Source organism: Carassius gibelio, chromosome B17 (genome assembly GCF_023724105.1).
Source record: "Carassius gibelio isolate Cgi1373 ecotype wild population from Czech Republic chromosome B17, carGib1.2-hapl.c, whole genome shotgun sequence".
Lineage (NCBI taxonomy): Eukaryota > Metazoa > Chordata > Actinopteri > Cypriniformes > Cyprinidae > Carassius > Carassius gibelio.
Window position 1 is genome coordinate 26,716,691 of NC_068412.1, and position 17,712 is coordinate 26,734,402.

At 35.8% G+C, this 17,712-nt stretch overlaps 1 long non-coding RNA gene across 4 annotated transcripts in view; it reads right to left on the bottom strand.

Annotated features, from left to right (window-relative positions):
- Positions 1-17,712, bottom strand: part of LOC127976154 (uncharacterized) — a 108,059-nt gene that overhangs the window by 64,978 nt on the left and 25,369 nt on the right. The window lies entirely within an intron of this gene.

Consider the following 17,712-nt stretch of genomic DNA (forward strand, 5'->3'; position numbering starts at 1 on the left):
ATCAATCATAATTAAGTTGAAAGGGAGAGCGATCAATGTGTCAATCTTCTTTAAATTAGATTTAATATCTGGATAAGAACCACGGTGCAGTGTGTAAACAGCAACGCCAGGCTCACAGGTTCAACTTCAGTGAACGCATAAACTGATGAAATGTATACAAGTCACTTCGGATAAAAGAGTATGACAAATATATAAATGTAAGCTTGATTTGATTACATCATTTGCAGTGCATCATGGGATGAGTAGTTCATTCCCACATAAAACCATTTACTGTAAGTACACAATCTTTTACTTTTGTTTTTTTCCTCTTCATTTTAAAAAGTTTAACGCATTTATTTTACAGATAGCAAACTTGACACATGATCATGAGTTTCCGTTGGCTGAAAGTATTTTTGGCTCATAAACATGATGTGTTTGTTTTCTGACATGTCAAAAATCTAACCTTCACTGTGTCCAATGCCAATTAAACAAAGAGGATCATATCTAGCACTGGAAATCTGTTTGCTTACATTCTACTGCAGTGATGTCAACACCAACATTTGCAATAGACTTCAGATGCACTGCCGACTAGACTAGTGTAAATAGTGAGCGGAGACACTGACACATCCCTCACACTAACTCAACGACAGCAGTGTCTTGATCAGAGCCATGCAGCTCCACAGCAGAGAGATCCTGACGTTTGCTGTCCACCCACAAGAGAGTTTAACTAGCAATACAAGACAATAACTAACCCATTCATCCATCTGTCCGTCCATCCATCCATCCATCCATCAATCCATCCATCTGTCTGTCTGTCTATACATCTATGCATCTATGTATCTATATATCCATCCATCCATCCATCCATCGTCTATCTGTCCATCCATCTATCCATCCATTCTCTCCATCAATCCATCCATCCATCGTCTATCCGTCCATCCATCCATCTATCTGTCTATCTATTCATCCATTCATCCATCCATCTATTGTCTATCTGTCCATCCATCCATCCATCCATCCATCCATCTATCTATCTATCTATCTATCTATCTTTCTGTCTGTCTATACATCTATGCATCTATGTATCTATATATCCATCCATCCATCCATCCATCGTCTATCTGTCCATCCATCTATCCATCTATTCTCTCCATCAATCCATCCATCCATCGTCTATCCGTCCATCCATCCATCTATCTGTCTATCTATTCATCCATTCATCCATCCATCTATTGTCTATCTGTCCATCCATCCATCCATCCATCCATCTATCTATCTATCTTTCTGTCTGTCTATACATCTATGTTTCTATCTATCCAACCATTCATCTATTGTCTATCTGTCCATCCATCCATCCATCCATCCATCTATCTATCTGTCTGTCTGTCTATACATCTATGTTTCTATATATCCATCCATCCATCCATCATCTATCCTTCCATCCATCCATTCATCCATCCATCCATCCATCTGTCTGTCTATACATCTATGTATCTATATATCCATCCATCCATCCATCGTCTATCCGTCCATCCATCCATCTATCTGTCTATCCATCCATCCATCCATCCATCCATCCATCCATCTATCTGTCTATCCATCCATCCATCCATCCATCCATCCATCTATTTGTCTCTCTATATATCTATGTTCTATGTATCTATATATCCATCCATCAATCCATCCATCCATCCATCTATATATCTATCCATCTATAAATCCATCCATCGTCTATCTGTCCATCCATCCATCTATCCGTCCATCCATACATCCATCCTTCCATCCATCCATCGTCTATCCGTCCATCCATCCATCTATCCATCCATCCATCATCTATCCGTCCATCCATCCATCTATCCATCCATTCTTTCATCCATCCATCTATCTGTCTATTCTTCCATCCATCCATCCATCTATCCATCCATTCATCCATCCACCCATCCATCCATCTATCTGTCTGTCTGTCTATACATCTATCTGTCTATACATCTATGTATCTATATATCCATCCATCCGTCTATCTATCTATCTATCTATCTATCTATCTATCTATCTATCTATCTATCTATCTATCTATCCATCCATCCATCTCTAGAAAATGGTAATAAACTTTGTCAAGAACTCACATGAACTCAGAATGTATGTATTGTACAGAAGTACTTGCTGTACCTAAAATCTCTCCCGGTTGATATTTCTGCAGTTGTGAGTTATATACACCCTCATCCCGGCCGGACACACACTTTGTGGTTCTGACAGCCGTTGGTTTGAGACGTTTGACATGCGTTACTGACGGCTGCTCTGTGAATCAAACCAAAGGCCCTGGACAGAGTCGTGAAGCAAACTCACCATGCCAGTCTTCAGCTGCGATCTATTTTGCTCTTGGCACGCACGACGTCTTGGCTCTTTCCGGTTGGTCAGACCGCTGGTTGTGAATCAACATTTACATTAGAGCATCTGGACATAACTGTCTCAGACATGATGTGCATTTTTTGTGTGTGGAAAAGGGCCAGGAACTGCATGACGGGCCTGCAGGGTGACGGGCTATTAAAAAAGAAAAAACACAACGAATCCAAACTGTTATTTAAGCAAAATTACACCAACAACAGACCGCAGCAAATGGTCAAATTAGGGTTCAGGTCACACCCACTCAACCACAATGTCAAAAATACAATCCCACTAATAGGGTGACACAGTGGTGTCCAGTCATGCTTCGAGAATGACCGCAGGAAATCTGTGCGTTACTCATATCAGTCACAACACAATAAAGATACCAGCGCTTCAATAACAGGATATGGTGGGTATTGGTAGTTTTGAAACACAGAAAAACAACACTTAAAGAGTCCACCACAGCTTCTGTTCTGTCGGGCTCGTTTCAAAACCACCCACCTCATGGGGAACTCGCTGCTTCTTTAACTATATTTTCCTGTTATGAAGTTTGGGTTGCTTAAAATTGAACTTGTAAATCTCAAGAATGTGCTTAGGTAAATGAATGGATCTTGTAAATGCACAAAATGGCCATATAAAACCATTTCACACGAAAATGTCCCCAGCTACAGCGACACGGAGAGCGCGTCTGCGTTCACCACGGTCATTAGAGCTTTAACAAGTGAATTAAAAACACGGTAACACAACCACACCCTGGCAAAGCCAAACTTACTGTGAACATCTGTTTGACACAGCTGCCCATGTGAAATCAAGCATCTTCTCAAGAGAATTAATCAGTTCAGTCAGTAAACGCCAACAGCGATTCATTTCCAGCCCTAAAAATTTACTTTCAACACCAGATTTCCCATTTAACCCCACCTCAATCGAATTTTACAAGAAAGTGATCTCTGAAACTATTTTCTTGTACTTGCTAGTACAATTCACCAATAATTACAGAGAAACTGCAAGCAAATAACAAAATGTTGAAGTAGAAAACTTGAATAGTATCTTTTTTTAAAAACATACTCTTATAATCGTTATTTCATAGACGATTGCATTGTTTCGTTTCGTTTTTAGTTTTAGATAAAAAGTGTGAAGAAAATCAATAATATTAATAGACAATAATGCAATGCAAATAAATATATGCAATGATTTTTTAAAATAAAAAAATAGAAATATTATAGTCAATTTATATTTATATAATGCTAATATTAGTAATACAAGGAACTCACTCATTACTGTAACGGTATTAAAAACTGCATAAATACAATTCTCCAAATGTAATTTTTGTATTATTATTATTATTATTATTATTATTGCTGTTGTTGTTCATATTCATTTTATATAAAATTGGGTTTATTTATTTTAATATTCTTTAAAAATGTTATAATGTAATTTTTCCTCTCATAATCAGGTCAAATTTATTAACCATTGGTTTATTGTTTATTGCACATTCATATTGCCATAAAAGCAATAAGCATTTGAAGCAGCACACGACAAAATTAAAAAGCATTGTGCGTCACAGCGAGATAAACAAACCATAGTAAAATCACTGTAACGTATGGCCTCAAAAGAGCTTGTTAACTTATTTTCCATTAATTGGAAACAAAGGTTCCCGAACGTATGGTATTCCATCAAAGCAGCGAGATTAATTATATAATAGTGTTATAAGAACATACTGTACAGTGTCACAATGACATGGGAAAAGAGTCCCAACAATGCACACAGGACATCAAGCTCCAAACTCTAAAGAGCAACGTGACTCACGGGGTTATTGATGAGAGGAACTGTCCAAAGTCAAACAGTGACAACACAATACCAGCTTCCTGTGCCACAGGCCACCTGTCTCTCTTGTTTAGAACAATCGCTCGGGCGAAAGCCACATCCTAAGCCACAGATACCCAAAGCACCTGCTGCTGTGTCCGCTCAAAGACCATTAGCTCACATGCCATTTCATTTGAGTACTGGATTTTCACTAACAAACATGGGGTCAGATAGGAAAACACATCACGCGATAGTCCCAACACAACCGCAGTCTGTGCATTCAGAACTCAGGAAGCATCTTCAATATTCAGATCTGAGAACAAATCACTGACCATTTCAGATAAATCAATAAACCAAGTCGTTCACTGATTCAGCTCATTCATTCAATGATCTGGATTGGTTAACTAACCACCGGAGGAGCAGATTAACCATGATTTATTCCTCACTCAAAGCTATCGTATCACAAAATATCAATGTTTTATTGTGCTTTTATCATGCTTTTGTGTCTTTTTGAGGCTTGAAAACGCCATTCACTGTAATTACAAAGAGCAACCATGACATTATTCAAACTCAAGCTCCTTTTGTCCTTCATATAAGTCAAAGCTAGTGATATGGGTTTATAATGGCATGGCAGCAACTAAATAACAGTTTATAGTTTATAGTAAGTAATCAATAAAAATTTTACAATTTATATGCAGTTTATATATATATATATATATATATATTATGTAGTACTTTAAATTTTTTATCTTTTTTTATTAAATAACTTTTTTCTTTTCTTGAATCATGAAGACGATGAACATATAATAACATTAGGCCATAGGGACCATTTTGATTTAATTTAGTCAAAAATAAGAAAATCAAAGGAAGAGAACAAAAAAATTCAAATGAACTGATTTATTCTAAAATAATATTTTATTTCCTTAGCAGACATAGAAAATTGACTCAGGCAAAAATGAGCTACAGTAAGAGCTATAAAATCTGCAGCATATTTTTCTCTTAGAGTCTGTCTTTGCTCATCATTTAATATCAATGCTTTCTATGAGAAACACTTGACAAGTCAAAGCAATTTTATTCTGGTAAATCTATGACGATTACTTTTAATTAATACCATTTTTCATACATATTGAGTGAATGAATATGTAGTCAACATGTACGACAATCATTTTCAGTCCTTCGTTAATTATATCCCTCTGTCTGCGCAACATGACAACAGCAGAAAGCCGATACCATCTCTAATACCGGCTTAGTCTTGTTTCTAAAAGCTTCTGTCTAAGACTGCGGGTCTTGAGTTTCTGAGTCCTCAGAGTGTTTCCATATGTGTGATGCCCACACTGAGTTAGCCAACATGATTCACTCCAATCACAGACCCACCAAAGCGGCTTCTGTTCCCCTGATCCAGCGACTCAAACATATTGCATGTCCCGCACATTACACAGCACTCACAGTCAACTCCGAACTGTCTCATCTGGACGGGATGCACAATCATTCCCAGTTTATGAGGCAGAGACGAAGCAGAAGAGGCTCTTTAAATGACTAGTTCACCCAAAACTGAACTTTTACCTACCCTTAGGCAATCCAAGACGTAGAGAACTTTGTTTCTTTAAAACGGATTTTAAAAAATGTAGCATTGCATCAGTGTCTCAGCAACGGATGCTCTGCAGTGAATGGGTGCCGTCAGAATGAGAGTCCAAACAGCTGATAAAAACATCACGATCATACACAAGTAACCCAGTCCATCAGTTAATGTCTTGTGAAGTGAAAAGCTGTGCGTTTGTAAGAAATATAATCCATCTTTAAAATGCTTTCAACTGTTACAAGTCCTCTATCAATAATAATGCTTTCTAGAAAAAAGGAGTCTCGTCTGAATAAGGTGAGGAATCTGCATGGATCAAACACTGTTTACAAGGGAAAATAGTCCAAAACAGCTCTAAACAAATCTGTGAGTGGATTTTGATGTGAGAGACAACAGGTGGAAAAATATCATTGTTTTGATATTTTTATCAGCTGTTTGGACTCTCGTTCTGACGGCACCCATTCACTGAGGATGATCCACTGGTGAGACAGTAAAGTAATGCTACATTTCTCCAAATCTGATGAAGAAACAAACTCATTTACATCTTTGATGTGCAAACTATTCCTTTAATTCATGTCATTCATGTTCTGTTTGAGAAATGCATTACTTTGCATGATGCATCTGCTATATATTTTCATTATTTGCCCATACAGACTCTTTAAGATTAGCTTCAAATAGAAAGCTGTAATTCTGTCGAACAGGAACTTCAGGGTACTGTGTGAAAATGCAGAGCCCGACATCTTCACAAAACCCCCCCAAAAAGTCCCTCGGTGCCTAAAAGCATATCTAAAAATACTAGGGCACAGCTGGTTGAAATTTATTTTCTAGGCCATAGCAACAGTGTTTGGTTGTTTCCAATTTCTAAAAACCGCAGATAGCAGAACGCACTGAGAATAAGGCGGACGTAAATAGCACATGCATGCTTCAGCACTTTTAAGGACCGTGTGGGGGCAGAAAGTGAAATGTCTGTCAGGTAAATTCACGAGCCGTCTCACAATCATAATATAGTTAAACAGCCAGGGAAGCTTTCAATCATGAGGAATGGAGACCCTTACGAACTATAAGTGCAATCCATCTAACGAGTCAAAGACCGGCTATCTGGACTCATTTGTGGAAGCAACAGTTTAATACATGGGTCAGGTTCAATGCATAGTTTTTTAAAAATACCTTTTAAGATGTTTTTTTGGACCTAAACTACTAAAACAATTATTTAATCTCTGTTATCAGGACTTCAGCCTTTTTTAATACACATTCCTGCTCAAAGATCAGCATGTAAAGGACTACTTTAGCAAAAAACACATACGAATCTTAGATTTACATTTAGTTCAGCCGTTCATATTAGTTCATGCAGTACATTTAGAAATCAACTGATTTGCCATTGTTTGACTGTTTGAAGTGGCTCATTCATTTATACACTTTATACAATTCATTTAAGGACTGTTTGCATGTCTTTACTCAGAACACACAACCAAGATTCATCAACTATTCTGAATAAACCAGAGGTTGTTGGATATTAACAAAGTTTCATCTGTTGGATCTTCTCAATAAATCCAGGAGCTTAACTTCATCATTTGGTAAATCCAGTCCACTGAACACTGTCTGGCATGAATCCACTGTGGATTTTAAATGCCCACTGCCTAAATAATTAGTGATTCATTTTAAAATGATTCCTGGTGAGCCATGCTTATGTTACGGTCATGCAACGCACACGTGTTTCAACACACATGACAACAAGCTGGGCCGCGGAGAAACGGCGCTCAAGTCCACCGCTGATGAAAAGAAGCAATCGAGTCCTCAAGCCCCTAAAGTCAATGGCTAATTGCAGTAATAAGGCAGAAGCAGAGCTTTAGGAAATAAAGATGCCGTCTTGCTGCTGAAAGCCGGCACGCTTCTCTGGCCAGTTCTGTGGGCTTGTGGTTTCCTCTGATCTTTTCTCTAAATCTCCCCCCGTTACCCCCACAACAGTCACCAAACTGTCGGATTATCTCCTGAAGCACGCTTCTATCATCAGGCTTTGTGGGTTTTGCTTCTCTGGAGCTGCAACTGATTATAAAGCTTGAAATTAAATGAAATTAATCTCTCTGATGTCCAACTTTTTTATTTTAGAAGCTAGTTTCCTGCTAGAAAAGACTTTAAAACAACAGCACATTCTCTAATTTACAATGCAAGCAACCGTTCATTAGCTGCTTACCTGAGGCCTGCTTGTTTTTGTACTCGTTTTTTTTTTTTTTTTTACGACAACATTAAGTCAAAACTGACCTTATTCAATATAGAAATAAATATTTGTTGTGTTATAGATGTGCATTATTAAAACAAATATATTTGTATAAGGTGTGAAATCTTTGGGTAGACAGCGAACCGATTAGATTAATGATTTGCAGGTTTTCGATTTGAAAAAAAAAAATAATAATATTTGGATTTTTAAAGGGGTTATATGACATTGCTTACTTGTGTATTTGGTTCAATGCAATGTGTTTATGCGGTTTAGGGGGGGACAAATTATTTTCCACTAACTGTACATTATTGTTTCTCCTCTATGCCCGACCTTTCTGAAACGCATTGGTTTTTACAAAGCTCATCGATCTGAAAAACGAGGTTTATGCTGATTGGCTGAGTAACTCAAGCGTGTGATGGAAATGTTATGCCCAAAACAAAAAATTTGATGTTTATCTGCTTACCCCCAGGACATCCAAGATGTAGGTGACTTTGTTTATTCAGTAGAGCACAAACAAACATTTTTGCAGTCTATCAGTCATATAATGTAGGTGGATGGGAATCACGGCTTTGTGTTTCCCCGCAATAACAGAACTGTCCTGAGTGCGTTTGTTTCTTCTTCTTCTTGCTTTACAGTGGATGCAGACTTATAAGTGCATTACCATCACCTATCTCTCAAATGGACCATTGACACTCCTAACTGAGATTGTAGATAGAGTGTCAATGGTCCATTTGAGAGATAGGTGATGGTAATGCACTTATAAGTCTGCGATCTGCCGTAAAGCAAGAAGAAGAAGAAGAAGAACCTGCTGTGTCGAGGACATGCTAAGGACATTTCTGACATTTCGTTGAATCAGAGGTAAAAACTATATAAATACTTTTCAGTTTCTTGCACAGACTGATCGTTTCATGTCTTTACGCATCAATGTATCGAAACAAACAAGGGTTTAATTTGGTTTTGTTTGTGTATGTTTTTTTAGGCTCTCAAAGCCGTACTTCCCATCCACTTACATTATATGACTGACAGACCACAACGGTTTGAGTTAAAAATATTTTTTTGTGCTCTACTGAAGAAACAAAGTCACTTACATCCTGGATGCCATAACTATCTCTTAAACTTATGTTACAAAAGTGAAATCACAATCAACCACCCCTTTAAGTGTGAATCCTGCTTTTTTCCATCGGAAATAAAAATGATACAGAAATTTAAACCACTGCATTGCAATGGCCTGAAAACCAGCCAGAGCACTCTAGAATCACAGCAGTAACTTTTGCAAGGTCAAATACCAGTCACACTTTCTTCAAAAATCTAGTCGTTATTGGCAGTTCATCAGAATAATGTGCAAACGTCTTCATTACATCAACAAAACTCAACGCTCAACATGAGATATTACTGCTCACACCCCACTGAGACACAAACAACAACTCCATCGCTCACACAACTTAAGAACCCCAAGTGTGCGTCTGATAAATCTGGATGTTATTGGACAAGAACTGTCTTTCTGGGAAGGCAAGAGGGCCGTGTTCTTGTATGGCAGCCAGGCAGGACTCAATAAGCTCATAAAAACAGTGATTAGAGATCTAACGCGCAGGGAAACAGGAACACCTCACAGGACACATGGAGGTGATATCAAGACTAAATAGCAAAATGTTTCCATGAAACATCAGAGCGCTAAGTCACTGAACTCAAACAAGAGATCAGTCCAGACATAACAGTGATGTAAAAAACATCAAGGCATCAGATACGCATGCACATGCACCGTGTGTTTAGTGCTTCACACGTTTCAGCATTCAATCAAATGCGTTCTCCAGCATCCGTCCTTTCCGGAACAAGAATGATCCTGGAAAACACATGCATGACTGCGATGGCTTTCATCTGATTCGTTTCACACTGCTGGAAATCAGTAAAGAGACGAAAAGCCATTAGCGTCTGCCAGCAGCTCCAACGTCCATTTAAAAACAGCCATTATTCCAAATCAAATACAGTCGTCTTTTTGTCTTTGGACATTTGATAATGTTTAAGTAACTGTGTAGCCATGTTTATTCTGGTTACTGAGAGCTTTAATCGTAACATCAATATTTCTCGTAAGTATGTTTGGAAACGGCAAAGATGTGACAATGGGTTTCATTGTGCATTTAGCTCAAACTCCATTAGTTCAGTTGTGCAGATCATTCAGTCTTAGCAGCGTCGCTGCGTTTCAGCTCATTTGAATGCTGGTTTGAATACAATTCATATTGAATTTTGGCCCGAGCGGTGACCAGTTGCACCACTGATTTGAATTCTGTTAACCACTCACAATAGGCAAATATGACTAGAGAGGAAAGTCATGAATTTACACACCCTGCCTGCCCAGATTTTTACCAAAGTCACACCGGGCAGTTTGGTCGTTGCATCTGTGAGAAATACTGCAGCTACACTGATGTGGAAATTTTGTCCAATAAAATATTTTGGCCAAAGTTATTTTTATGTTATGGTCAATAACTGATATTATGGCTGATACTGTAAATTTGCACTGGAAGGTTTTTTTGTTTTTTGAGTTTTCCTTCAAAATAAAAGCTCTGCTGCCATTTACGTCAAAATAAAAGTTTTAAGTGCAGCATTAATTACTAGCGGTTTAAATGCAGTGCAAATTCAAAATATCTCTTTCAAGTGTAAAAATTAGGAAAGAAGAAGTATTGGAATTTCACCTACTGTAGTGTAAAGCAAAAAATAATATACCTCTGAAATATTCATTTTCAACTATTTTACAATATGACCGACACAGAATATCAGAAATAAAAAGAGGGTTGAGACTCTTTTAAAGTTTAGGTCAATTCACATATTTTATTTATTTTTTTCCTGACGGGTTGGAGCTCTTAATTTTGAACTCTCAAAGTCCATTAGATAGAATTATTTAACTTTCAAATGTAAAAAAAAAAAAATATTTTCCAATTCTTCATTTGTCTTTCTTCTATTTTAAATATTGCAATAAATATCGTATCATGATATCGTATCGTGAGATTTTGATATCATTATATCCCTACTGAAGACTGAAGTAATGGACGATAAAAAATTCAGCTTTGCATCACAGAAATAAATTATATTTGAAAGTACAGTATATAGAAAACTATTATTTGAAACTGTAACATTATTTTACAGTATTACTTTTTTTTTTCTGATTTTTTAAAATCAAAATAAATGCCTTGATAAGCATAAGAGACCTCTTCAATAAACATTAATATATAGGGGAAAAATCCCACAGTGACTTCTTATGAGCAGCAGTACCTGACTGTCCAGTGTTCAGCCACTATCCACTTCTCATTTAGAAATGAATGTTTCTGGCATCACACACATGAGGAAGAGCTGCCAGAAACACGGTCTCTGAAAATGATGAGAGACCTGCCAGAAACCTTGAAGTACTCCCAGACCCCGCTGTAAGAGGAAGGGAGAGCTGAATTACACTGAAGTGTGGTCCCTCTGAATGCTACCACATGTTAACACAAGCCTCTGTATCGTATTAGCTCAAACCGCTGCTACAGAGACACGGCGAATAGAGCAGATCTACTGTACTCGCTATATAACCATCTTACTGGAAGACAACTGGGATGAACTCTTCTGAACAGACTTTAAGAAAATAAAGACCATTATGAGGACATTCCAAATCTAAGTGTATATAGTACTGTCAGTCCTGATGGCAATATTTGTTTATATTTAGCTAAATAAACCACATTACTCTTGCTGCATATGACTCAATTTAGTTGTAAAATTGTATAGTTATAAAAAAAAATTATTGTATAGTTATAAAATAGTATAACTTCCTCTGAAACTTTTCAAATTATTTTTTTCTCATTGAAAATCCCATACTTTCATAATACACGATTTTACTCTTAATGTAAATAATTAATCTGAGCATGTTAGTTCAATAAATAAATAATAATAATAATAATAAACACCAACTTTCATTCATTTGACATTTTGTTCATTTTGTCTTTTTTTCTCATTATCCCATTCCAATTTTTAATTCACAATCTTGCTCTTACTGAGAATTAATAATTATTTAATAAAAAATAAAATAATGTAAAAATTAAAAAGTATTAAATAAAATAATTAAGAAAATTTAATTAAAAAAGAAATATAAAAAATGTGCCTTTAATTTATTTTTTTGCTAATGAAAATTCAATATATATATATATATATATATATATATATATATATATATATATATATATATATATATATATGTATATACACACACACACACACACACACATATATATATATATATATATATATATATATATATATATATTTATTTTTATTTTTTTTTTTCATTGAATATCCCATTTACTTTATTTTTGTGAATGATCAGTTTATGAAAATAAAATAAAAATAACACCTTTTCAAGAGAAAATGTTTCTGCCATTTTTTTCTCATTTAATATCCTGTTTCTTTTGATAATAGTCACAATACAGAGATAAAAATAGGAAAAAAACAGTTCTTTATGTTGACCTCAAACTTCCAGTCACTTCCAGCAAGAAACTAGAGACTGAACGTCAAACTGAAGTAGTCTCTAACTAGCAGATAGAAACAGAATGTCGTGCACTAAAGTCTAATCCAGTGAGCTTCTCTCTGTCCAGTCTGATTCGCTAAAACGCTTGAGATGAAACATTTCTCTCAGAGGAGTAACTCTTCAACTATGACCGGTCTTTATTTGCGGCTGCGTTTACATGACCTTACAGAGCTCATGGGGAAAACACTGCAATAATGTCATCATCATCACACTTCACAAAGACAGAAAACACCAGCCACTGCACTTAAAACAACAGCAGAGGTGTCAGAATAACACTAAACCTGGTCGATATTAGACTACACAGACTGCTTCATAAGGAAACCAACATGATGAACCTGGATGACTTTTTCTCTGTCTGAGAAATTGAACAATTCAGGAAATCTTCTTTGTTTATATCCATGTAATTAAAATGATGATTCACAAGATCAGGATATTGCACAACACAGAAACGCTGGGTCATTTTAGACATTACAGAAGTTATGAAGAAAGTGTTTATCAAACTAAAATCAGCACTAAAATAGACACACGGCACCAGTAAAGCCAGGGATCTAATTCAGATATAAACAGCACGAAGACTGTAATGCTTTCTTAAATATTTTTGGAGGCTGATGTGATTTGCATCATTTCCTCTCCTCCTCTTTAAGCTCATTACCACAACTGAGCGCAGAAAACATTGGGAAGCTCGTTAGACATCAAAAACAGCCTTTTATTTGTGTTAAACACGCATTTGTCTCGAAGAGCATTTCTAAATCAGCGCAATGAGTGAAAAACTGCTTTTTTCCCTAAGAGTGACATTAATGATGAACATTTTTAAGCTTTACAAAAGATTGAGACGTAAACTAAATGCATGACTGATAAATTACAATAAACGGAGATTGTGAAACAAATCAATAATAATAAACACAAGAGGACTTCAGATTTAAGAAGCCATCTAGATGGGATTATTTGAATATATTTATAATAAATCGAGCTTGTGAAGCCACAAAAAGCAAACGACAAACCAACAAACAAATCTAAAATGCTATTTAGTCGGCTTATTTATTTTCACATTTTCTAGAATTTTTTAAATCTCTATAATATAAACTCCAATTTATTAAAATTAATTGCATTTTATTTTTTATTTTTTTATGGGTTTTCCTGTCTGAAAAGTGATAATAGAGGCAAAAAAACAGATCAATAAAGCGCCTATAGAGAGTTTTGAGGATGTTTTGTCTATGAGCCACTTGTGTCTAAGAAAGACAGGATGCTTCACTTAAATGTTTAGCAAAAGCCTAAAAAAAAAAAATTGAAAATGTAATTTTTTTTTATTTATTTTTACACAAAATGAAAAAATGACTAGTCAGATGAACGCTGAAATGACAGCGTGACATGTTCCACCACATGCAGCGTCATGTTAGACATCATGCATGTGTGACCGTGTCTCTTCAAACGTCACTCAGCGCTCAAACTGCCAGTTCACCAGGCAAGCAGACTTGTGATAATTGTCAGAAATAACAGGTTCTTCTCCTTTAATTGCCATTCTCACGATGTGCCCACGCCGCAAGAGAAAGCCACTGGGGTTGGCGAGACCTGCCAAGTGTGATCTTGTCGTGTCCCAGAGTCCTGCGATCACAGTTCAGATCACAGCTGGGGTTTAACTCGTCCTGACCTTTGCCAACATGAATCCACAGCTTTTCACATCACCGTCAACACTCATTAAAACATCCTGGAGACTGTAAATTATGGAATTATATTTTCTGAGAATGGAAAAGATGTCTGTGCACTAAAAAAAACAACAACAACTTGGTTTACAAAAGAAGATTAAAAAAGATATTCAACAGACATCGTGAGCACTATTTACTATTTAAATGAATGACAGATTAATCAGTGTTATTTAAGAAAGAAAGAAAGAAAGAAAGTACTCTTAAAGGGACTATTGGATGCCCATTTTCCACAAGTTGACTCTTTAGGGTCTTAATGAGAATCTTAAAAGTCTGTAACATAGTTTGGTTATAATTTCTCAATGGTAGTGTAAAACAACACAGTTTTACCCCGTCAAAAACAGCAAGTAAAAACACTTCATATTTTTATACAAAATAAAATACAAATTATTTATCTCCTTGAAATTACTTCTTTGTTGATACTAAGACAAAATAGGCAAGGAAATAGCAACCAAAAATCATAAAAATAAATTATATCATAAATAACCATACTGAATGCAATCATCTGATCTGCATTGGATCCAAGAAATAACATTTGCATACATAAAATATCATTTAAAAATTAAATCTTTCATTTAAGTTTAATATCTAGAGTCTGTTTTAACCTGTTTGACTCAGGGGGGTGTAATGCATATTCGGTCATATTGTAAAATAGTTGCACTGTATATTACTTTTGCTGTAGGGTAAATTCCAATACTTCTCTCCTAATTTATACACTTGAAAGAGATATTTTGAATGCAAACATTTTAGTGATTCAACTCCTTGTGACAGACAATAATATGTCAGGAGACAAAAAGAGGTTATTGAAAAAAAAAAAAAAGGGGCACATTGTATTTCATAATGTGTGCACATGTGACAACAAAATCAAGATGCATCAGTCTGTACGACAAGCCCAACTGATGCCACTGATAGAATTAAACATAACCTCTAATAGTTTAATGCTGTCAATAGAAAATTGTTTTTTAATGGTAAACTAGTAACCGCTCGAATTAATGAACGTGTGAAACACTGCAGGGGTGTAATGTCTCCTGAAAGCGTTAGTGCACACTTCCTCCGGCAGCCAGGAATAATGTTCAGCATCTAATGCCCTGTTTATGCCTGTGTGGTCCGAACTGAAGCGGGCCAAGCTAAAGCCGGGTCTAAGGAGGGCACACACACAAGGACCACAGTGAAGCCATGCTTGCAGAAGACCACCAGCACTCGGCCGACAAAGAGCAGATATTCGCAGCGGCGCTGACGTGTTCAAAGACAGCAGAAAAAGTCAGCGGCATGAATGAAAATACAGTCTGTCTCGTGAGTGGCTATAATTAGCAGAATGTGCAGTCAGGAGTTTCTCGTTTGACCTTCCAGTGTGAAAAATCACTCAATTCTGAGGTGGAGAACGAGAAATGGCAATAAATTGACTAAGAATGAACCGCACTGCCTGCAAGCATTTATTTGCACATGCTGTCTGTGTTGTTTCAGCATCTGAGTGACTAAAGGAACTACACAAATCACAAACTTCCTAACACACAATCTTACTGTGAATGATTAATAAGTGCATGCCAGTACAATAAAATACATCAAGCCTTATATCAAATAAAATAAATTGAAATTTAGCAAAATAAGCATTTTTACTAATTGAAAGTCCTTTCTTAAATAAAATAAAATCATGCCTTTAAAACAACTTTTGCAAATAAAGCATTTTACTAATTAAACATCCATTCTTATCAAATAAAATAGTTAATTGCATAAAAATCCAGGCTTTAAAACAATAAAAAAAAAATTCCTTCACTGAACATCCCATGTACTTTCTTAAACAAAAAATAAACAAATAAATAGTATTATTAAGAATAAACAGTGAATGGTTTTTATATAAAATAAAATATTAAAACAAAATAAAGCAAAATTAAAAAAGATAAAATAAATAAGAAAATAAAAATATTTTCAAATTAAAAAAATCTATTCAAATTGCAATGGATCCATTAAATTCACAAGCAACATTTAAATTAAGCAATATAAATTAAATTAAATTAAATTAAATTAAATTAAATTAAATTAAATTAAATTAAATTAAATTAAATTAAATTAAATTAATGCATTTAGCCGACGATTTTTCCATATTTAATTACAAACTGTCAAAAAAAGTATAATGAATAAAATATTTCTATTAAATCAGTTATTGAATTCAAGAAATTCTGGGCTGGAAAATGAAGAACAGAAGTACATTTGCTAAGCATGAACTGCCCTCCTGCTAGCATTTATTTGTATGTCCGTGTTGTTTCAGTCACTAAAGGAACTACACAAATCACATAACTGCTCGAAACTGAAGCATGCAAAATATGACTAAAAGACAGTGAGCGGCATTTATGTTTAAAATCGCGAAGTTCCTCCATGCAAGAGTTAATGTAATTATCATTAAGAAATATACACAAACATCCCATTAACATAAACCTTGGTTAATCAGCAAGTCTTATGTGGGCTGTAATTTGGTGTCAGGAAATGGAAAATAAACAGCATTCTATAATGAGCCCCATTATCGTAAAAAAAAAAAAATGACAATGACTCAATTAAAAATTAAATATGCATGACGCAAAACTATAGAAGCCCAAGGTTTACGAACTTAAAGGCAAAAATCACCCAATTACTTTTCTGTTTCCAGAAGCCATTAACTTCGGTATTATTAATATTACTTCCACCTTTAAATTAAACATTTGTCTTCCTTTACACACCCTAATGTTGTTCTTAACCCATATGCTTAACACAAGAGAAGATATTTTGAAAAATGTTGTCGGTAGCCATTGACTTCCATAGCATTTTTTCCCCATACTATGTAAGTCAATGGCTACCGTCAAGTGTTTGGTTACCCAACATTCTTCGAAACATTTTTAGGTGAACTGGTGTAGGGGGAAACATCTCTGTCATGAACACAGCACATTCTCCGAGATGAGATTTTCATCATTTTCATACGCACTGCCATCCCATAATTTAAGCAGTCTAGGAGACACATCAGGAGATCTTTACGGTTTCTGAAAGATATGTTAGTGCCGATGCTAGGCTTTTATTGATGGTTGCCAGGTTGTTCTAAGTGGTTGCTAGGATGTTCTAATTGGTTGCTAGGATATTCTGAGTGGTTGTTAGGTTGTTTTAAGTGGTTCCTAGGTTGTTTTAAAGTGATTGTCAGGTTGTTCTAAGTGGTTGCTAGGAATTTCTGATTGGTTGCTAGGATTGTTCTCAGTGGTTGCTAGATTGTTTTAAGTGGTTGCCAGGTTGTTCTAAGTGGTTGCTATGATGTTCTGATGGGTTGCTAGGTTGTTCCGAGTGTGGGTTAGGTTGTTTTAAGTGGTTGCCAGGTTGTTCTAAGTGGTTGCTAGGGTGTTCTGATTGGTTGCTAGGATGTTCTGAGTGGTTACAAGGTTGTTCTGAGTGGTTGTAAAGTTGTTTTAAGTGGTTGCTAGGTTGTTTAAAGTGGTAACTAGGAAGTTCTGAGTGGTCGCTAGGATGTTCTAAGTGTTTGCAAAGCTGA